We start from the raw sequence: 25,239 nt of genomic DNA, 5'->3' as shown, positions 1-25,239 counted from the left end.
ATTTCTCTTTCATATGTTTTACACTTGTATAATTGTACGTTTGCCTTTGTGAAGAAACAGAGAGACCTATAGTTAATCCCTTTCTCCCTACCTGTCAAAGGTTGGGACTACGCTACGTCCCGCAAGGGTTTATGACTGGTGTGAATTTTGGATGAATAAATCAGTTGTAACCTGACCTACGCTTTCGCTTACACCTCGCTCTCACAGTGCATTTTTTTTTTTTTTTTTGTCTTTCACTCTTCTCATCCATGATGCAACAAGACCCTTTCAATGCAGTTGCCCAATAACTTTTGTTTTTTGAGCAAATGTTTGCCAGACATTTTTCATAAATGTTACTACATCACGCACTTGAAGATAAGGAGGAAGGAGTCTATATACATTTTAGATTTTTTTTTTTCACAAAAGATTTCAGACTAAAAAAGTGCTCTGATTCTGCCGTAACAGATTTACTTTTCGCAGATAATGTTGCCTCTGTCGCAGATGATACCAAAGCCTACCTCACAAATGTTGCTTATCGAATGATGGGAAGCAGCAGAATCTTTGGACTCCCTATAAGGTCTTCAAAAATTTTTGTTATGTTGAAAGGGATGGATCAGAGAAGGGATTTCTCCTTGGATGATGTGTTGATTAAGATGGTATCACTTGCTATGTTCATACTGTTTACCCCCATAAACTTAATTTGGATGTGAAATATCCAACCAAACCCATAAGGTAGGAGTTTTGGATCAATATCAAAGGAATTGAGTCAAAAGAATGTTCTTTATTAATAAAGGTCTGTTATTCATCATACTTGTGTGTTATTCTGCTTCTGTTATGGTGAAGAGGGATGATTCAAATATACACGCCAGCTCAAGGGACTTTCCAGCTTTCATTCCCTTTGTACGTGAAAAATCCTTAGGACCAACTAGTATCAGAAAGTGACCAATGCTGGGTTCACGAGAAGGAAAGATTTTGACTACTCATTTAAACAGGAATACTCTACTGCATGACCAGCATAAAAACAATAGGTGGTAAATGAATTCCATAGAGAGTGATACATGTAGAAATCCAAAATGGTATCTATGTCAGTACTAGGTAAATGATTGGAAACAGTACCCAGGAACCAAGTCTTTGAAGATGGAGGAATTTGATGCTGGGAAAGAAAGGAAGAGGAGGTCCTGGGAGGATAGGCTTATCAAATGCCACAATTTTTGTGCAGTCTCCGAGTCGTAATGCTTGATGCAGCCACAGTAGTATCCCTTTAAATTCTAATGAATATGGGGTGTAGACAGGCTACCAAATGGTAGTATTTAGCACCATAGGAGTAAATAAAATTCAAAATATCTGAACAACGATCGCAAAACATTGATCGACAAGCTAATGCATACAGCTCCCCTAATTTCTATAATAACAAACATATACTTACTTTCTTGATGCCATTAATATGAAGGTGGTGACCAGAGTATTCCATACAGATTGTCATGGACCATCTACAACCTTGAAAGATAAGATTCTCATGATAACAGACTGATAGAGACATATGTTCCAAATGATAAGAACAATCAGTTGCATGAAACCTAATAATACTTATAAATTAATCAATGGATAATTGCTGCTAAAAGTATTCAGAATACTGAATGACATGATTGTTTAACAAAACTAAAGAAAGTTTAATGTTCCATGAAAGAATTCGAGACCATGGAAGACCTCAGAAGTATTGAAGCGTCTTCATTATCTGGAATTCATACTCTTAAATTAAACAATGGGAAAAATATTGTGATGTCCCCAACATAACCCTACCGTACCTAACCCGACCTAAAATTCTTGTTTTTTTTTTATGTTAGTTAATGGTCCAAAGAAATAGTAATTCTTCCAATGAAGAGGAGAGAGCACTGGAATTTTCATGAAGAAAATTTCAGCATTTTTATGTGAAATCACCCTTCTTATGAAGTTGGAAATCTTGTCCAGTCTTACTCCTTTCAATGTCCTGTGCTCATAATGCTTTGCCTTATACAAGATTAGTAAGGCATCTGGACCTGATTTCATTTGTTATAAATATCTTTAAATTAAAGGACCCTTTTATTTTGATGACTACTTTCATATAACTGTTAGCTCCTACATTTACCCGTCTTTCTGAAAACATGTGCTGATTCAATCCATCCAAAGGAAAGGTTTCATTCTGATCAGGGATATTACAATCAAATTGCATCAGCATTTACCACCACCGAATTGGGCAAAACGTTCTCTCTCGATTCTTTGAACACTTTAGATCCATCACTTCTGGATTATCAGTAGGGGCTCTCTCCTGTCTGATTGAATGTTGGTCACTTTCCTTGTGGGAATCTGGGGAATCTTCTGTCATCGTTTCGATATCTGTAAGAATTTAACATGACGAAGCATAAGGTTTTGTTAGACAGACTTCTATCCTTTGATATCAACCTTTCTCATCAATATCATTCCTATCCATTTGATTGGCCTTTTTTCGGATGTTGTTACTGATAGTGCAGCACCTGCTCCCTCTCCTATCTGTAGTGATGCTTTCAGGATTCACTCTTTCATCTGCTATATTCTTCATCCAGGATATTCTTCAGTCAACCTTTTCTCCTAATCATGCCTTTGCTGTTAAAATAATCTTCGATATATCTGATCAGGAGGGCGTGTCCGTTTGTGGATTCCATTGTTTAATCCACTTCAATGACTCCAAGTCACTTCTTCATTTTCTGCCTTTACAGTTGACTTATTTATTACTTTTGATCCCGTTAAAAGAAGAATTTCACTACTAACATTTTTACATGCTTTTATTTAACTTGACTTCTGCGTCTGTCTGTCTGTCGTCAAATCTTGTAACTGAATTTTCTACCTGTTTCCTTTATCTGATGGACTTGAAATTTTGCATGGTTACTCAATCCCGGGGACAATACAACCTTGCTTGATCAGTAGGTCAGCAGTGTCCTCTAATGACCCTACAGTGACCTCTCCCAGTATCTCAGGATTTGTATGAAACTCTTCAGATTTATCACAACTTCTTTGACTCGGTAAATCTATCTTCTATATAACACCTCCCCCTTCCCTCTCCATCCCCTTCCACCTTCCCTTTTCCATTCCCCTCCCCTTTTCCATCCCCCTCCCCCTCCCCCTTCCAAAGCACATCATCAAGTGTTAACTTTAGCTGTGTCGTCCCCCTCATCTTCCCTCTTCCATCCCCCTCGCCCTCCCTTCCCGTTTCCCTCTCCCCCTTCGGAGTAGACATCAAGTGTTAATTTAGTTGTGCCCTCCTCCTCCCCTTCCCTCTTCCCTCTCCTTCCCTCTTCCCTCTCCTTCCCTCTTCCCTCCCCTTCCTCTCTTCCAATTCCTCCACTTCCACCTTCCCTCCCCTTCCCCCCTCCCCTTCGTCCTTCCTCCCCTTCCCCCTCCCCCTTCCGGAGCACACGATCAAGTGTTAATCTAGCTGTGTTCTTCCCTCCCCCCTCCCCTCCCTTCTCCCTCTCATTTCCCTCCCCTACCCCTTCCTCCTCCACCCCTCGCCTCCTCTTTCCCCTCCATCCCCTTCCCATTTTCCTCCCTCCTCCTACCTCCATCACTCCCCTCCCATTTCCACCTTCCCCCTCTCCTCCTTTCTCCTTCCCTCACCTTCCATCTTACCTCCCTCTCCCCTCCCCCTCCTCTTCCTCTTTTCATCCTCTTCCCTCTTCCCTCCCCTCTCCTTCCCCCCCTTCCATCCTCTTCCCTCCCCTCCACCTCCCTTCCCCTTTCTCATCCTCCCATTTCCCCCTTCCCTTCACCTTCCTACGCCCCCTCCCCTTCCCTCTTTCCTCCTTCCCCTTCCCCTCTCCCCCTTCTCTCTTCCCTCACCCTCCCCCATAAACGGATATCAATTTCGTTAACTACAATTATAAATCGGTTACAACGTCTGTCAGAACTAAAATGTATAAAACAAAAAATCTTAAACATACTTCTATTAAAATTCACTTAAAAGTGAAAGATAATTTTTTGAGACGCACCAGGATTTTCTTACAATTAATCATTTTTACAAAAATAAAAGCGTGGGCCCCAATCATGGAAGGAAATGCCACAAGAAATATAAAAATCTTTTTCTTGTCCTGTAGCATTTCCTTCCATGTTTGGGGGCCACGCTTTTATTTTTGTAGACATTATTAATTGTAAGAAAATCCTGGTGTGTCTCAAAATATTTTTTTACTTTTTAGTGCATTTTAATTAAAGCATGTTTAAAATTTTCTTTTATGAGTGTTCTAATTACTTTAAAATTGTCCTGAAGAGATGGCATAGATGTAATTTCTTAAACTGCTTTTTAATATATTATACATTTTGTTTAGCTGCTGAAAACTTTTTTTATGTCAAGTTATTAAAACTTCACTAACTTAACATATCTAACAATGTTCAGATTATTATTCCCATACTTGTAGTAAGTGATCCGTTGTGTTCCTCCTAAATAAGATTGCAGCAAAGGCAATTCGGTCAGTGGCTCTGTCCTTGACATTTTTCTTGATACTCTTTCCTCAGTTACAAGGTTTCTTCCCTGTCTCTTGTCTCTGTGTATGATTTTTGTCAGTAGAAGAGGTCTTCACATCTCAGGTGGCCTCATAACACCTGGTAGACCCCTTTACCAATTATTTATTCTGGGGAAATCAATACTCTTCGTCTTGCTTCACCCGGTAACTGTGTCTTCTACTACACTAGCAGGCTGTGACACTTCTCTTTCAGTAGTCTAGTCTCTTGTAACTATTCATCCTCCACGAGGCTGGTTCATCTTTCACTTCGTGATTCAGCCTACTCTTTCCCCTTCCCATTCTTTTCTTTCGTTTAGGAGCGTGGATTTTGTATTGAAAAAAAAACATGATTTTCTTCTGATCAGAAAGTATTTGGACGAATGTAACTTAAAGATGGCTGGACAGATCCTTAAAAACAAGTATATCATTTGACCTTAAATGTTAGGTCTTGTTTCACTCTAGTCCCTCAGTTACTTTGCTTACTTTCACTGTATGTGAATTAAAAATTTGGCAAATAAACTTTAGTATATGAAAATGAGCTGAGTTCACAGTAAGGTATCATATGTAAGACCAACACTACCTCCAGACAGTAATAACTGGTAAGATGAAAAATATACATTTACCAGACTAAAAATATTGAAATACTTAGCAGGTAACTAATAGTCTTTGGTTAGACTCATTAGCCTCGACTAAGAGAAATCAGTTTCCGAATGTTGCCCAAAAAATCTCACTAGAAACTTTTATAAGTTGAAGTATGTATTCATTCTTTCATTATTTGCTTTGATACAAATACTTTCATAAGTTAAAGTCTTGTTGTTGTATACATCTATCATTTGCTTTTAACACGAAATTTTTCATGAACTGAAGTGCAAGTCTTGTCTTTATTAACTTTCATGTTTCAGTATTTCAGTAATACTTGTTCTTATATGCATATTTCTGGGAGTGTTCGGAGTTAATTATGTAAGTTTAGCTTAGTAAATACCTCCGGAGTCAGCTAGGTTGCCTGGCCAAAACTGTACCAGGGGTCCCGGAAGGGGATCCTGGCTATCGAGAGTGTGCATGTTTTCGACGACACTTGGCAGTGATTAGAAAGTCAACTGAACGACATTTCTGTAAATTAGAGAGATGCTGACGGTTGCTGACATTCGAGACTGTAAAAGGGATCCTGGGATAGAGAGCGATCTTGCGATAAGTGTGCAGTTAGATAACGACAGTGATTTAAGAAATGCTTAATTAAATGGCAGTGGTTTATTAAACACTTAGTCAATAGCATCGATTAGAGAAATGCTCAGAAAACATTTGGTGGTGATTAAAGAAACGCTTAGTTGACACTGCTCACCGAAAAAAAGGATGATCGCGATCTTAAGGGTAAACCAACCACGATGTCAGCAGATGTCCACTCACCACTTGTCCATTATTACCTTAGAATGGCAACTCTGTAACGTGTATCTATCTATCTATCTATCTATCTATCTATCTATCTATATATATATATATATATATATATATATATATATATATATATATATATATATATATATATATATATATATATATATATATATATATATATATATATATATATATATATATATATATATATATATATATATATATATATATATATATATATATATATATATATATATATATATATATATATATATATATATATATATATATATATATATATATATATATATAACCTATATATATATATATATATATATATATATATATACCTGGGAAAACTCTGAATGACAACTAAAAACTCTCTCTCTCTCTCTCTCTCTCTCTCTCTCTCTCTCTCTCTCTCTCTCTCTCTCTCTCTCTCTCTCTCTCTGACAATGACGACAAGATTGCTATATAACTGAAATTTCTAGGAAAATACCCAATGTAAAAAACAAAAGTCGAGTTACTAACTAACAAACTCAATAAAACTAGCATATCTGCAACTATCAGTATTAGCCACTGAACAAAAACCTAAATTCAATATCCAAACTACGAAATCCTACACTGATAATCCTCAGTTGCCCAACTATGCTTATATCCTGACAAGGTTGCCATTTATCACGAACTGCATACCAAAGACATTGGGTAACAAGACTAAACAAAAGTTACTCAGGTTCGAAACACCCATACAGATCGGATAACAGTGAAGTGACCCTTCAGTACACTCTTAATTGGTCCTAATTATACACAAGTACAGGATATAAGCTCTTGAGAAAATTGAGGACTAAAGAAAGTTCAGAGGTAAAAAAGTGATACGTTTATTATAATGGTAGTCTAACATCTGGAGATACGAACCCGTAAGATGAACACTCATATAAAAATTTGCACAATAAAGGGAACTTGTTAACTGAAATAACTGACTAGGCAGCTCAAACACACACACACATATTATATATATATATATATATATATATATATATATATATATATATATATATATATATATATATATATATATATATATATATATATATATATATATATATATATACATACAGTATATATAACGGCTTACGTTCAAGTAAGTCTCCGTGAGAGAGACATCGTGGAACGGATGTCATAGACGTAAAGTGTTGGAAGACTCGTCGGAAGACGAAGGTATTCTGGATAGTTCTTGCGACAGCACAAAAGTGGTAATACTGATGGGTGTACTCTTCCCAAAAGTATCCTTAGTACCAGCAATGAACAGCAGAGTTGCGAAATATAGCAAGTCCGACTGACTGACCTCTTTCGTCTTCGACACCCGGTCTCACCTCAGCTCGGGAAGAAAAATATACTTTTGTTAAGTGCTGCCGGCAGATCATTCAACTGTTATTTCCCTCGTTTGGAAAGTTACGTTACTACTCAACAGACAAGTTCCTTCTCCAAACGTAATTATTTTATTTATTTGCTTAATACATATATATATAGGAGAATTCTTTATTCCTTTCTAAATTCAGCTGCTGACGTTTCAAGACGTTTAGTCCCATTTTCAAAGCTACATAATAAAAGAAACAGACATTAAAAAGACAAACTCGGAATAAAAGTAACAAAAAGCTTTTTATGTATAATATAAAATTATAAGCAGAGTAAAAAGGAAAAGTGTTTGCCAAGTGGTGCTGAGGGCACAGGCCGAGTGACAGTCCGGGTCAGGTTCAGCTTCTACTAAAACTCGCTTATAGAGGTATAGACGTGATGAGATGGTCTGAGCATTTGGTCGGGCCCCAGGGGGCAAGTTGTTTAATAAAAAGTGATTCTAAAATTGCTAATTGTTGGTCGTCAGGAGTTCGGCCTATGGTTTTAAAATCTTTGTAGTTAATATCGAATTTACATTTCTTTGTATGTTCACGTATGCAAGAGAATTCTGGGTTTGATAATTTAACACCCGTTCTATAACTCACGCCTCGATGATAATCCAATTTCACTTATAACAACCTGCGGGTGGAGCCGACATATTTCCCCAGGTTACATCTGGGGCAATTAAATAGGTAAATGACTCCCGAGGTCATCAGAGGATGAAGATTTCTTTGTGTTTGAATACGAATCTAATGGTCATCGGGTTACAAGGTATTAGCTTTAGGTCAATTGCTGGTAAAAAACTCTCTCTCTCTCTCTCTCTCTCTCTCTCTCTCTCTCTCTCTCTCTCTCTCTGTGTTCGTGTGCATGTATGTTCACACACACGGGCGCACACACGCACACATATATGTACACATATATACAGTACATACATACATATATATATGCAATATGTGTGCGTGTATGTACAGTATGTATGTATGTATATAAAGTTGTTACTCATACACATTTTTATACTCACAAATATTAAGCCAAAAATATCTCTTACTATCGAATTCACAATACCTTAGAACAACTTACGCCCAAAGGGAATTATAGGACAACTGATAGGTACAACCTGCTCCGGCCAGTGTTACTGAATGGTTAAGTTGATCGTTTATCACTGCTTCCAGGCCAAAGACCAAGGTTCGTATCCTGGCTGGGACAGGAGCACTTACAAACTTTTACTTTATTGGGTGTAAGTAATTCATAAGATATTGTGACTTCAATGCTAAGTGATATATTATTCCATAGTATATATATATATATATATATATAATCATGGTTTTATGTATGTATATATAGTATATATGTATATATATATATATTATACATATATATATATATATATATATATATATATATATATATATATATATATATATATATATATATATATATATATATATATATATATATATATATATATATATATATATATATATATATATATATATATATATATATATATATATATATAATATATATATTATATATATATATATCTCTGTGTGTATGTCTGTGTTTCTGTGTGTATTTATGTTTTGCGGATTTATGCATGAGTCTGAACCAGTTTGCTATAATCCTAAAATAAGTTAAATTCTAAATTCCCAAACCACAGAACGTGGAAGGCAGTTGAAGATGCTGCAAGATAAGACTGGTTAGCTGTGATATATATATATATATATATATATATATATATATATATATATATATATATATATATATATATATATATATATATAGAGAGAGAGAGAGAGAGAGAGAGAGAGAGAGAGAGAGAGAGAGAGAGAGAGAGAGAGAGAGAGAGAACGGTGGGATTTCTGGCATCGTCTCAGGGCCTGAGGAAGTTTATGGCCGAGCAGACAAAGCTGGCCGCCCCAGCATGAACAGCTTGTGTGTAATTTGAGTCTGTATCTGTTTGCAAGTTCAATAGTGCGATCCGATTCCTCCCTGCATCGGACTCATGAGAACTTAGCCGTGCACGTTAAGCAAGTTCCTCGGAGCCTGCTCGTTTCCAATGAGCTCCTTCTTTTTCCCGCTTCTTGTTGGATTGGCTGCTTTACTTTCCATTCGTAGTGCTTGGCTTGATAAAAATTGTATACTGCTTGATAAAATGCTATTCGTCTTTAAGAAACCCGAGTAGGAATCCATTTGCTGCTTGAAATCTTGCGGTGCTGCCAGATGGCGACCTGTGGCAATCCCCTCTCACTCTCTTCCTCCTCCTCCTCCTCCTCCTCCTCCTCCTCCTCCTCCTGTAGAAGGACACACCTTTTCATATGTAAATGATGCCCCTGTATGGAAGACATTCTCTCTTACTTCTCCTTTTCCTCCTTCTCCTCCTCTTCTTTTCTGACTTCCTATTTCCTCCACTTCCTATATACCTTATATTTTGTTATATGTTCTCTATCTTATTATACTATTCGATTTTACCAGTTGCTTACATTTACGCTATTTTGTTAGTGTTAGACTGACGTCCGAATGTATCTTGCATCAGTTTAGGGTTATCATTCTCTATTACTGCCTCAACGAAAACAAAAGATTTATTCCTTGAGGATATACAATTGCACTTCAGGATGAAATTGGCGAAGAGGGTTTAGGACACATTTTGAACTATAAGAATATCCTTTTTGAAAGTTAAATCTTATTGTCTATTAGACTTCTTCGAACAATTGTTTTTCTGATTCTCTTAAAATGACGGTTGTGTAACTTTCGGTCAATTCTTATCTTATCTTGAATAAAAAAAAAAAAAAAAATTTTACCTCTATACATCACTGACCGAGTTTTAACTTCGGTGTACAGTAGGATTTTCTTTCTCTTCAAACAGGTAATGCTAATTTGACTATTGTTTCCAAGGGTACCTCACTGCACGTTGTTACCTACTGTACATTTAAAATTCGCAGAACGCCGATTGGTAGACAGATGTTCTCCCTATTCGTTTTCCTCTGTCGCTACATTCCGAAAATAAGATAAACAAGTAAAAAATGCACCGAAGTTTCTTAGGCCCAACCGAGTTTTCTGTATAGCATATAATGCTGTATGAAACTCTCAGCCATGGCCCATGAAAATCTCAGCCGCGGCCCATGAAACTTTCAGCCACGGCCTGGTGGTGGCCTGTGCTGTTGGCACTTATAGCGGTGCCAGACGCATGATCATGGCTAACTTTCCTTGAATAAAAAAAACTACTGAGGCTAGAGGGCTGCAATTTGGTATGTTTGATGATTGGAGGGTAGATTATCAACATACCAATTTGCAGCCCTCTAGCCTCAGTAGTTTTTGAGATCTGAGGGTGGACAGAAAAGTGAGGACATAAAGACAAATAGCCATCTCAATAGTTTTCTTTTACAGAAAACAAAACGTATTCCTTCAAGATATAAGTACGAGAAGAACCTTGTTCTCAGGGCGAAGACAGGAAAGAATGGTGTAAGTTGAAAGTTTAGGAAATTATATATATTTTATTTTAATCTCAGCCCTACAGAGAATATGACAACATAGTAATCTTGTATCCTATCAGTAACTTGAGAAAGGTTAATATAAAAAAGTATCTAACGTTCTTATGCCCTCTAGGTTATTTGTGTAAATGCCAATGTAGTTCTGGAAATTCTAACAAGAGAAACAGACAGACAGACAGACAGACAGACAGACAGAGAGGACTTGTGATGAACATGCAAAGTTAAACCTCATCATAACCGTTATTTTATCCACGAGGGTTGATTTTATTATCTTTACTCCTGTGTCAAAGTAGCAACTGAAGGAGGTTACAGTCATGAATATATTTTTGTTTACAGTGGTAATTTAGCAACACAAATTGATAATCATTATCTGCAGTTTGCATAGCAATACAAGAGACCTCTCCAGGCTCTAAGCTAAGAAGTTGAATTATTATTGGCAACTGGGTGTATCTGTTCTAGTACTTTGTAATATTTTGTTAAGTGAAGTCTTCTTTTACATATTTCTACTGGGTTGTGGAATTTTTTTTATCTATTTCAGGATCAATGACTGCTCCAGTTCACTAGACAGGTAGCTGGTTTATGAAAATAACATCGTTGATTTATGATAATAAAATCATACCAAAATTTCTATGGTATTTTCTGATAGTCTTCAAGTCTCAAAGATGAAAAATATGTCTGAATACAATTTTTCAACCTCTTGTACTATTTCCTAAGTTACCCATTTATTTATCACGTTCTAAAAGCACATATATTTTTATTTTACCGGCCTCAAACTATCAACAGAAACTTTACAGTATATATATTATCATTCCTCTTCTCTTTACTACTAAGCAAAAAGTAATGTTCAACCAGCAATTCTAAACATGATAATGACAATTAAAATTTGAGAAAATGAAAAACAAAAGTCGAAAAAACCGGTACAGTAATAACTCAGGTTTTACGCATGCCTACACTAGATATATTCTTGGCATCTATGTATATACATGTGTGTGTGTATATATATATATATATATATATATATATATATATATATATATATATATATATATATATATATATATATATATATATATATATATATATATATATATATATATATATATATATATATATATATATATATATATATATATATATATATATATATATATATATATATATATATATACATACATATATATATATATATATATATATATATATATATATATATATATATATATATATATATATATATACATATATATATATATATATATATATATATATATATATATATATATATATATATATATATATATATATATATATATATATAAAATATATATATATATATATATAATTAAAAGGAAATCATTCAATAGTATTAATTTTATCTTAGGTGGATATAATTGTTAATTTATTACCTGAAAAGCAAAACAAAGTACAAAATATTAAAAATGGCGTAGTGGGAAAGAGGAAAAAGGTGTAGAAAACAGAGGGTCCCAAATTTTGCATATCCCATGAACGACAGTCATCTCTTCCTCTTGATCTTATCTGAAGAGGAATTATTTGATACTGAAAAAAAAAATAGAATAAATCGTGCGGAAGGAGCGGCTCCTTCAAAATCCGTGCTTAGTTTGTCATTCTTATCGTACAGAAAGCATGCACATTATGAAAGAGGCTAATGAATTAGTCTGGAGGATTTATTTGAGTTCATTCCAGAATATTCAAAGTACCCTACTTAATGTGGTTACTAGAGACAAGTTTTTCATGTGTCGGAAGTATCAGGGATGTTGTGTCTGCACGATCACCATTTTTACTTCCAGACATGGGTACTCCGCGTATATATGCATATGGATTTAAGCCTTCCCGCGTAAGATAACTTGCCCTTCGAACGAAAGCTCAAGAGTACTTTAACTCGAAGAAAAGGCCTCGGATTATATTATATATACAATATATATATATATATATATATATATATATATATATATATATATATATATATATATATATATATATATATATATATATATATATATATATATGAGAGAGAGAGAGAGATGCTTATAAATAAAAACAATCCAAAATTAGGGAAAGGCGAAAAGCGAAGGGAGATTAAAATGCAAAAATCTCTTCCAAATTGTCTGAATGAGCATTAAATTAATTAATAGAATAAGCAACTTTAAGCTAGAGAACTATGCCAAATTCTCTGTGAAAGGGAAGGAAGATATAATTTCACTTATGAAAAATAAAAAGAACATTATTCAAAGTTTTGTCAACAATGTATCCATATTAAGTAGATAATGAATTTGTATCAAGGGTTCAACTGAAGGAAATAACATCAAAGATGCCTAAAAAGAATGTTTTAGAGAGAGAGAGAGAGAGAGAGAGAGAGAGAGAGAGAGAGACAGAGACAGAGAGAGAGAGAGTTTCTGGCCGTAAGGGAACCTCCGGGAACCTCCATCTCTTTGTGTACCTCAGTGGGTTTTTGCATGAAACGTGTAGCCTACCCGTGTCGTGGCCTTGGTGAAGGTGGCGATTCTTTCTGTGCCGTATTCCTTCCATCATTGACCATGATCGAGGCTTACTTACAAAAGGTGACGTTTCTTATACGTTCATTTTTCTATGAAAACTATTACGATCTTCAGAATACACTAAGAACGTTTGCAAGAACTGCCCTCCGAAGCCATTGTTTGCGCAGAACGTTGAACAAAATGACCATGAATGAACATCAGAGGAAATTCCTGTTAATGAAAAAGTTAGTGTGCACGAAGTTTCATTTTGTTACTTATTCTAAAGCCTGAGTATTGGAAAAATGAAAAATTCTAATTTTCTTACCATCCGTGCAAAGATTTCATTCTAAATTAGTACCACAGCTTATCAGTACAGGTTCTGATTTCATCAATGCTCTCTCTTAAGGTTATACATCTTCTGGATGGCAGGTTAATGTATAATTTTCGACACAAATCTTACCAATTTGCTTCAGCGTAATTCTTGCGTAATGTTTAGAGAATCTTGATATTTCTGACTGTAAGAGAAGATTTCTATTCGATTTTGACATTACCCAGTACCTGAAGCAGCTCTAATCTATGCTTGAAATTTGAGAACACTAGTTTTGTATGTATTATTTACTGACTCAGATTATATTGTTTTCAACAATCGCATTCATCAAGCAGTAAGACACTCACTTAACTTATTGATAATCACGATAATATTTTACACTGAACTTTTTGGATAATCATTTAAACTCCACTTTCTTTAATAAGTGGAATTGTTGCTTAAAATTTCATTTCCGCTAAAAGGAAACCTTCGTCGAGGTTTCAAGTGTGCATTCTTAGTAGCCCCTCCACTCTCTCTCTCTCTCTCTCTCTCTCTCTGCCTTTCGTCTCTGTTTATATACATCATATTCTTCTATAGCGTTTCCCAGATTGAACTCAGAGAAAAATTCTCGCGATAATGTCTCCATATCCATCGTCTGCGGAAAAAAGAGCAGAGATCGGAAAAATTCTAAAATATTATCTTACATGGATGGTGTTGTTTTGCCCAATACGCATTCCAATCCACAGTCCGGGGAAGTCCTGTCCGATACATCTACAGAATTATAACACACTATTAGCTCCATGTGGCTGCCTTAGGCTATTGAAAAGGGGTCTAGCCCGGTGATGCAATACGACAGCAAAGATAAAAGGGTGAAAGGGGTGGGGAGAAAAGAGGGAAAGGGAAGAAAGAAAAAGCGCAATAAAGGAAAAACTTCCAAATAGCAGGTTAACTAAAAGGACGAGCGGTACAAAGGGGAGAAAAACGAAGAAGATTTCACACTGAACCTTCGACCGCCCTGCACTCAGCCTTCGTACGAAGAAGTACATTGAGTAACAGCTACACGAGTTGTATATATACATTGTTTCGCTATACAGTAGGTGACCACCACTGCCTCGGGTTTAGGCATTTATCTGCTAATCATGGAGATCATTTGTTGAATTATTTTGTTCTTACGCGTGCAAATGATCAGTGGATCTCGGGGACTTTTTAATGTTTATTTGCAAAAGGTATTTGTTGCTTAATTTTACATCATTTGCAGGATTTTTGCATAACTTAATCATTGCAATATGCGTTTAAGCATTCGTGTTGCTTTTATTAAAATATGCAGAAAGTCCCACAAATGATATAAAGTTACGCCGTATAAACCTTTCACAGAGAATGGAATCATCACAATATTAAAAGAATTTCTTACACGTCCTGGGGTAAGTGCGTAGGTACACACATACGCATGTATGGATATATCGCCATGGGAGAAAAGAGCGTGTGAAACAGGCGACGCTGATGGGGAAGAGATTCATACATCAATGGTAGTCGCCCATTGAAGCTACATAAAGGCATGAATGATGTCCTAGAGACCAGGTAGGGGAAGGGATACCGAACCGGATGGCGAGGGGAAGGGCCAAGCAGAGCTAAATGCTGCTCACAGTTTGAGAGAGAGAGAGAGAGAGAGAGAGAGAGAGAGAGAGAGAGAGAGAGAGAGAGAGAGTAGTCTACTGTAGATCAATCGTTGTAGCAAATCAGTAATTTAGTGAAAGTGCTAAAACTTCATTTATATATATATATATATATATATATATATATATATATATATATATATATATATATATAAAAAGTGATAATAATCATATATGATATATATATATATATATATATATATATATATATATATATATATATATATATATATATATATATATATATATATATATATATATATATATATAAAAGCTAATGCTAAGGAAAATTAAAACAACGGAGTGGTTGCTAGGCCTTCCGACTCAGACGTAGTAAAGGAGATTTGTGTCGAAAGGCTTAGCAACCACTCCGTTGTTTCAATTTTCCTTCGTGGCATTAGCCTTTATTTATACATTCATCACGTCCCATATCTTCGTGATTCAGTTTTATACACACACACACACACACACACACACACACACACACACACACACACACACACACACACATATATATATATATATATATATATATATATATATATATATATATATATATATATATATATATATATATATATGTGTGTGTGTGTGTGTGTGTGTGTGTGTGTATACTGAATAACTTATGATACTACATGATGTTTTAGCGCTTTCACTAAGCTAATGATATGGAATTGTAGTAACCACAATGCCCTCTTAACGTTTCAGATCCTTCACACATTTTGGATATGTTTGTGACTACAAAGCACCCTACTCCGGACGTCAGCATTATATCACATTCTTGCTTTTTGAATTTAAGGCTTAGTAGTGACAAACTTTATCCAGAAAGTGTATTGTGGTTATTACAATTACACGCATCTACAACCAACTATATATATAGTATATAATATATATATATATATATATATATATATATATATATATATATATATATATATATATATATATATATATATATATATATATATATATATATATATATATATATATATATATATATATATATATATATATATATATATATATATATATATATATATATATATATATATATATATATATATATATATATATATATATATATATATATATATATATATATAATATATATATATATATATATATATATATATATATATATATATATATATATATATATATATATATATATATATATATATATATATATATATATATATATATATATATATATATATATATATATATATATATATATATATATATATATATATATATATACAAGTATACACAGGAAGAGAGAGAGAGAGAGACAGAGAGAAAAAGCACAGAATGATAAAGGAGTCTATACAAAAGACTGGAGAATGCCTTATAACCTTTTCATATTTCTTCCAAAATATCCATTCCCAGGGTCCCGTGGTTTAAGTCATCTGCTTTGAGGATACAACAAAGACCTTTGGAAATAAATAGTTTCGTTTGGCAGGTGTCACTAAGGACCAGCAACGTATACAAAGCCTCAAATAGTCGCAGTCACCTTAGTAGTCTCGATTAGCTTTGTTAAAGCGATACATTCATCAAAATCACGAGTCAAGAAAGGCTTTTTGTATCGGACCTTCTTGGGTGTTGCGTTTGGCATTTAAGGCTTTAAGCTCCTAGACTTTTCAGTCTTTCAATTTTCCATTTCTCATTTCTCGCTATTGAAGATTAAGTTAAATTAATTTTTTCCGTTTTTTTCTGAACTGCCATAATATTTCTCCATTACAGGATATGTCCTGATTAAGTGATATAGCTTTCAGCGTTTTCATTTCTTAATAAAGAGCCCAATTTTATATGTATTATATAAATCTAAATGATGGCGGAAACTTACAGTCCATTAGAAAATACTTTGAGGATTTGCAAAACTTTTGCCGAAATGCTTTTGCTGAGACACATAAGCCTGATCATTAAATTTCCTTGCATTGTCTATCCCGATCCGCTCAAGTTCAGACGTTGCAAGGGAAATGTGTAGAATCATTGGACATCAGAGAAAGCACTAATTTCCTTGTGTAGTCTTTAGTTCTGAGTGGAAGTCCGTATTTCTACAGATCTGTCTCTCAGAGCCTCCTACATCAGGCCCCTTTGACGCATGTGAATAATCAGTTTCTTGAGGGTGGTTCTGAGACCTAGATACGGAGCAAAGGCGGAAAGGCAAGGGCCTGTTAGTGATTCCGAAGACAAGTGAAGGGAATGAGGTGACAAGAAAAGACATTCAGACTCTGTATGCAGCCTTCCAAATGCCACACGTGGAGGATCAAAGGTGCCACTATAAGGGGAAGAAAGGGAGCATTCATCCAGTATTCACCGGCAATGATATCATGGGTGCGCATGGGGACTCGCTCTTTGGTCCCTGATGAATGGGCCTCACCGCTCCGCAGGGGAACCGGAGGGCCCACAAGTGGTCGGCAAGTGGCATCGGCCAGCTTCTCTCCTCCTCCTTCTCCTTCGCATTCTCCTCCCTCTCCTTTTCTTTCCTCTCTTTTGCTCTCTCTAAAGTCCCTCCGTTGGGTTCCGTTCTCGAATTAGGAAGCACTGACAATGTTCTTCGAGGAGGGAAAAAAGGGAAAAGGTTTTGCTAAGAGTTGTTCCTTCCATATATATATATATATATATATATATATATATATATATATATATATATATATATATATATATATATATATATATATAGTGTGTGTGTGTGTGTGTGAGTGTGTGTTCAAATTTATATTCTGCACATTTCAATTAACAGCAGTTTGGAAACATAAGGAAGAAGAGTTGAATTTGCAGCATATTAGCGAACGCTTCAAATAATTCACTGTTTACTTTAACGGAAAAATGATCTTCCGAAAAGTATATTAGGGCCAGATTTACAGAGGGCATGAATAAGAGAGCAGCGGTCTTTAGTCATTGCTTGAATCTTATATCATTCTATTTTTCAAAGGTGATAAAAATATAGAAGTGTATCCAAGAACTTCATAAGTAGTTCAAGGATTCTGAGAGTCACCGAGCTAATTTTCTTAAACATTTTAGGACAACAAATTATGATAATGCAAATGCGCAATAACATAATAATGTAGTTCTCTGAAATCCCTTCATAATACACTGAGAAGACTCCAAAGAATCTTGAAGTCAAGAATCCTCTTCTGATTTGATAACAGTGATTATTTAAAAAAATTTTCACGGAGCATGCCGATAGATACTGATTTACATTTAAAGAAAATAACAAGAACACAAGTTGCTAGATATTTGGAGATATCACACATACTTTTATCTATAAGATAATAGAGCTTAACGAGTCACTTTACAAGTAGCGCAGAGATCGGGAGTATTACATTGTATCATAAATATTGCTTTTCAAATATGTTTTTCGAATAAGACTTCAGAATCACCTATAAGTGCCAGAAACGGTTTCCTGGCCAGAGAGGGTGCGGCGTGACAATCGATGTGTGTGCTTTCGATCTTGTCTTTAGGAAAGCTTGGTGAAGTAGGGGTGGGGAGACGGTGGGTTAGGGGCGGGGCTTTTATGTTCAAAATAAAATATTTCAATCGACACAATTTGCAATTGTGTTTTTCCAGAGTTTATATGATTCAGAGGTATATGAAAATGGGTCCGTTTTAAATTACAATGACCCTTTCTCTTATTTTCAAATTAGCGTGCCCTTTAATTCGAATTCTTATTCAGTGCTGAAAAATACTCTCTTTGGAAGCGCCGTGTTGACTACCTAGTAACTAGTCATATAATTATGCATGAAGATACTTACTGGTAAAGAATAGCACTGTGGTGAGCCCTATTCACCTTTCATTCCTCCATGCTGCTTCAGGAGTGTGTTTACGTCGGATGCTAATGCAAACTATCCTGCAGTTCAACCGTCTTTGTTGTGAAACTTCAAGTGCGGGAGCTAATGAGGTAAGGAGAGGATCTGGGGGAAATCCTCTGGGAACAGATCTATTATTAGCGTGGAGCCCCATTGTTGAGACCTTTTGGGCAAGATATAAACACCAAGTTTTGCCGGCCTTTCTTCAAGTATCACTGGCTCTAGGGCCGATATAATGGAATCGTGTGTTCGAAAATTTCGAAGTTTTAACGCTTTCAGGTCATGAAAGTCGTAACACGATAATCTAATTACTTTCATATATTCATAAGGTGGTTTCTCGTATTGCTTTATTGTGCACTATTTGGTTTTTTCCAGTTGAAATATTTTTGTATGGTCATGCAGCAGTTTCCTGACACTTCGATCAAACAACCGTTGTTAGGGAAAACATGACTCACATTCTGCAAGGTCAGTTAGATGTTAATTTAATTACAGATACTATTTTGAGGTTTCGACTTCACGGAAAAAAACGACGTATTTTTTCAGATAACTGAAAACACAAAATCTCCGAGTGAGAGATAGAAATGAAAACATAATGCACTTCCATAGAGAAATGCAGAAATTTCTGATACATTCTTTCTTGGTTCCTTGTCCATGATTCGTTGTTTATGTTTAATTAGGAAACTCTAATACCGTGGAAGTATAGCAGGATTAGAATAACATTGCTATAAATGCTATCGAAATTCCGTTCGAGGCCCTACGAACTAACGTTAAGTCGCAAACAAAATCACATTTCAGTGGCAACAAATGTTCATTAATAAAATATGCATTTAATAATTCGACAGAGTTTGCTATATTTAACTTGCGTATATTTTTCGATCAAAGGCTCTTGACTTCAACCAAGAAAAACATCCGTGATTTTTAGTTTTCTGTAAAAGAAAACTATTGCGCCGGCTTTGTCTGTCCGTCCGCACTTTTTTTCTGTTTGCATTTTTTCTGTCCACCCTCAGATCTTAAAAACTACTGAGGCGAGAGGGTTACAAAGTGGTATGTTGATCATCCACCCTCCAATCATCAAGCATACCAAATTGCAGCCCTCTAGCCTCTGTAATTTTTATTTTATTTACAGTTAAAGTTAGCCATAATCGTGCTTTTGGCAAAGATATAGGATAGGCCACCACCGGGCCGCTGCTCACACAGCATTATACCGAGACCACCGAAAGATAGATCCATTTTCTGTGGCCTTGATTATACGCTGTAGCGGGTGTACAGAAAACTCGATTGCGCCGAAGAAACTTCGGCGCATTTTTTACCTGCTTTATTTCGTGTACGTTTTGAAGACTCTTCGTGACTTCTCTTGTCGAGGTTTTGACTGTTAAATATGTAACATGGTGTCTAGTCTTTTGGTCTCTCAAAAAACGTTCTTCAAGAGAACGTAAAGCCCTATTGGTTCAGTTCTAATACACCTGAATCGAGCAAACATTGTCGATAAAAAAATATTAGTTATAAAGCATTAAAGGTGAGCTAAGAAAAACCGAACATGATACGAATATAAATTTCTTTGTGTCTTATCTGTGAAATGATGATAGTAAAAGGAAAAGAATTTGTATTATTCATTGTGGATTTCCCTTCAATCCTCTCGTAGAGAAAATTTACATTGACTCTGTAATTTGGGTCACTAGACAGTTCATCCTGTGTTATGGCTGATATAAATAAAGGAATAGCTTTAAATCTGTCTCTCTTAAATAAACTGGAAAAATAAAGTGAGTTTTTTGGACGGGCTCCTAAAGAGTTTTTCATCCGTATATCGATTTTTCCTTCTTTATTACTAAGAGATGGAAAGATTCTTCATACTAGAAAACTTGCAGGGCAGGATCTCTACAGCTGTTTGTTTCGAAACAGGGTAAGGCACTAAGGAGTCCTTAAATCCTAAAGCCAAACAGAGAGAGAGAGAGAGAGAGAGAGAGAGAGAGAGAGAGAGAGAGAGAGACCCCGTTTTCTCCTCTTAACCACTTCCGAAGGTTGATGCAGCACTGCCAATGTCATTTCGGTTCTAGCTAAATGATAAAATACGTCATAACTCATTGCTGTTATATATCATTCTGATGAATATTATGGCCTGAGGACTTAGTTGTTTCCCGATTCCTTTAAACGGTTTCGTTTTTTTCTTTTTGTACAACAAGAAAACTATTGGCTGATTTTCTTCATTGGTTTAGAAAGCAAATTTTTATTGTTTGTGAGTTTTCACAAAATATATTTGTCTGTCAATAAAATTAAAAAGTTGTTTTGCTTTAGCAAAGGAAGGCGACCAGTGACACCTGGTATGACAACGGTTAGGGAGATGTCGAGTCGGAGGTATTAAGGCTGAAGGTCTGCATGGTTACCAGACTGGATCTGTGCCGCTTTTAAAAAGAAAGGTGTCCATTTGTTTTTATTCTGAAGTATTAATTTTGAGATAATGTATTATCAAATCACGCGTTGTGGCATCGACAGCTTTTTCCTGAATGTGAAACACTTCCAGTCTTTGTGCGATGAATACTATGCGTGTGTGTTTGAGTGTATGAGTGTGTGTGTGTGTGTGTGTGTGTGTGTGTGAGCCCGTTGGATCTTATTGAAGAGTGGTCTTTAGCACCACTGGTCTCCCACGGCCAGGGGAATAGAGAAGGCTAAAGGGTCCCTTAGACCGTTGTGGAGCTCTGAATAGGGTGTTTACATTACGCCGAGGCCCTCTATGCGGTGGCTACTGTGAAGGACTTGTGCTGGAATGTTCAACCAATCAAAAGATTCACATGACTCGTGTTTACATTAAAATTTGGCGGTGAGGCATTCTGTGAAGGATAAAAAATCCCACATAAAAGGAGAGGGAAGGAAAAATTGGTGGTAACGCAGCATCCATAGTGTTCTGTAAAATAAGAGGACGAACAACGTACTTTACGAAATTATACAGTTAAGGGCGTCTCGTCCTGTCGAAGAACGATGTTGTCCCTTCTCGAAAGCAATTGGTTGGTCCTAAACTTGTCGATTTTACCCACGATTGGGCGCCAAAGTACAAGAACTCTTACTTAAGGGAGAACGAAAGCCATGCAGTCGATTGCTGTTGATGAAATCCCACAGATCGATTCTCTGTCCGAAAGGGGATCTGAGTCGCAAAAACCTTGAGCCCAAAGGATTGGGTTAATAACTTAATTTACGGTGTGTTATGCGAATCTTGAACGATTTCACTCATGGTTGGTTATGCATAATAGAGGGCTAATGCACACGCACTTTGGAGCCACAGATGAAACTTTCAGATATGATGAACAAAGTCGTTACTGCCCTCCCCCTCCCCCTCCCCCTCCACCTCCTCCTCCTCCTGCTCTTACCACATGCCTCCCCCCAAGCCTTACCCTTTTTCGGCGTTGCTTGGAAGAGTGAATGTTATCCAAGGCTACCAAGCTGAAAGTGTAATATTATTTTTAGTCAGATAGCAGCACTTCATGTACTACAGGTTTAAACACAGATGAACATTAAGTGAAGCTTAAGGAGTCGGATGGTACAAAATATTCGTTATCTCAGGGCATTCAGTTTATGCCTAAGGTAAAGAATTTTTTTTTTTTGCACTATCCTACTCTTTAAAGCTTCTACAAAATATTCCATTATTGTGAAAAGAAGTGTTTGGTAAAATATTATACAACCAAAACAGCAACATGTAAAGAAGCTGATATTTAGTGAAAGCTTTCCAAACAGAACACGTCATGTGCACTGATTAAAACGTAGAAGGGAAATAGTTAGGGAATAAGATTAATCATGGCGAATCAAATAATGCTTTATTTTAGTTGTAATTTTCCATACGCTCCAGGACATAAAATGCCAAGTAATTAAAGATATGTTAAAATTTATGTAATTACGAAGAGTTTATTATGCCTAGTTGGGGAAATAATGATTTGATTGTTTCTTTTTCATATCCGTTACCTGGATGAATTAATTTTGCAATATTTTTTGCTCTTGCTAATATCGTGAAATATGTAATATAAAGCGATCAGTTGTTTCAAATGCTTTTAAGGATTTCCATAAAGAGTAATTATCCTCTGAATTTTGCCAAGAAATATCCTTTTAACTGCTTGTCAAAGAAAAACTGTATCATTGTTTTCGTTGCAAACATGTATTTGACTTTTTTTACTTCGTCGTATCACTAAAATGTTGAGATTTATTGTGAACTGTTGCTGCCTCTCCCTTCGTGATGGTATGATTGCCCTTTTTCTAATCAACAACTGCATATCTTTCGAGCTCATATAATATTTATTGAAAAAATCTATACTGCAAAACTGTGCGTGATGGATGTGTCATAAGCGAAAACATTATTGTAAAGTAAATGAAATTAAGAAATATCAGCAGAGTTCGTAACTTTGCATATGTGTAAGCAAGCGATACTCATTAAACATCTTTTTAGGTTTTATTGTCCAGGACCTGTAGCATTACTATAGCTGCTCACTAGGTGAATGGATTGGAAATAAATTATCTAAAGTTATGGCTTTTCCACAAGATAAGGGCTAAGACGATTGATTAATTTTGACGGCCACTGATTATTATGGCTGAAACCTTTTGAACTCGTCAAGCACCTGTACTGATGTTATAAGTTAGCTTTTTGTCATTATGAACTAAATAGGTTTATTCACTTTTTAGTGAAATGCTTAGAAGATGGAAGGGGGCAATGGAGAGAACAAGGATGAAAATTAAAATAAGAAAAACACCACCGCTACCACCACCGCCAACAGCAACAACAACAACAACAACTACAACAACAATAATAATAATAATAATAATAATAAACAACTCCTGTTATTCCAGGAGAATTCACAGTTGCCGTGACAATTTATTTTCATCATATTACAATGACCGTGACCATTCTCTAAGTAATTGGTGCATGTGTCACTTACTAAAGCAATATTGTTTACATTACCAGTGTTGCCCAGGTAGAAATATACAGTTTATTATTATTATTATTATTATTATTATTATTATTATTATTATTATTATTATTATTATTATTCAGAAGGTGGCCCCTATTCATATGGAACATGCCCACAGGGGCCACTGACTTGAAATTCAAACCTGCAAAGAATATGGTGTTCTTTTGACAGAAGTGATAGAAGGTGACAGGAATACAGAAAGAAGCAATCAGTTATTAGGAAAGAAAAATAAATTAACAAATTGATAAATAAAAATATTTAGGGTAGAAACGCATTGCATCTTCGCTTGAACTTATGAGGTTCCTTTTGCTCAACATCCTCAGGGAGTCTGTTCCACAGTCTAACGGTGTGGATCAGTTTCAATTGTGAATGTGAAAGACCTGTGTTAAAATGCAAGTTATGAACAATTACCAAACAAGAGACCATTTGTCGACGATCCAAGTCATAACTGCTAATAGTAGGAAACAGAAACCTACCGCCACGAACTACTCTGTCTAGATGAGATAAATCTTCGACAGAGGCGGAAACACCACACCTGATAACGGTTTGTTGGTAAAGGAAGGACAAATGATTAAAACAGGTTGAACTTATTTTATCACTGTTATAAATATATGAGGTTAGTAGGTTAGGTTAGGTACGAGGCAATAAGGCACACTGTTCTTCATTTAACAAGAGGCAGAACATCTATGCGATAATACTATGATAAAGAAAATTGTTGCATCAAACAATAGTGATAGTACTAATGGAAATCGAAACAATTATGATAATGATACCAATAATTCTTAAATTTTTTACAAAATATACATTGAGCTATACATATATCTTTTTAAATATATGACATTATTCATGGTAAAATTCATATATTTCTTAAAATTACAGCGCTCATTTGTAGGATAGTAATGATATCGAAGAATAAATCACATGAATAAAATTTACTTGAAATAATCAATAAAGAAAACAGGCAAATTTAACGTATAGAAGATGAGGACAATAAAGATGGCTTGTACATGGGTTAATACATCATTCATTTTGTATGTTACAAGGTACTGAAGCTCAAAAAGATTTAGACTACTTTTAATGTACGGTACTAGAACTATAGAAAATGTCATTAATGCAAGAGAAGACTGACACGGACCCCAGGGATATTACATTCTGTCCCGAAACTTGGAAAAAACTTTCTTTCATTTTGGGGCCAACGGTGAGAGAGGCTGGCCCCTAGCTAGACGGCAGCAAATATAAAT

Source organism: Macrobrachium rosenbergii, chromosome 10 (genome assembly GCF_040412425.1).
Source record: "Macrobrachium rosenbergii isolate ZJJX-2024 chromosome 10, ASM4041242v1, whole genome shotgun sequence".
In the NCBI taxonomy this organism is placed as follows: Eukaryota; Metazoa; Arthropoda; class Malacostraca; order Decapoda; family Palaemonidae; genus Macrobrachium; species Macrobrachium rosenbergii.
Note: the sequence above shows the minus strand (reverse complement) of the source record.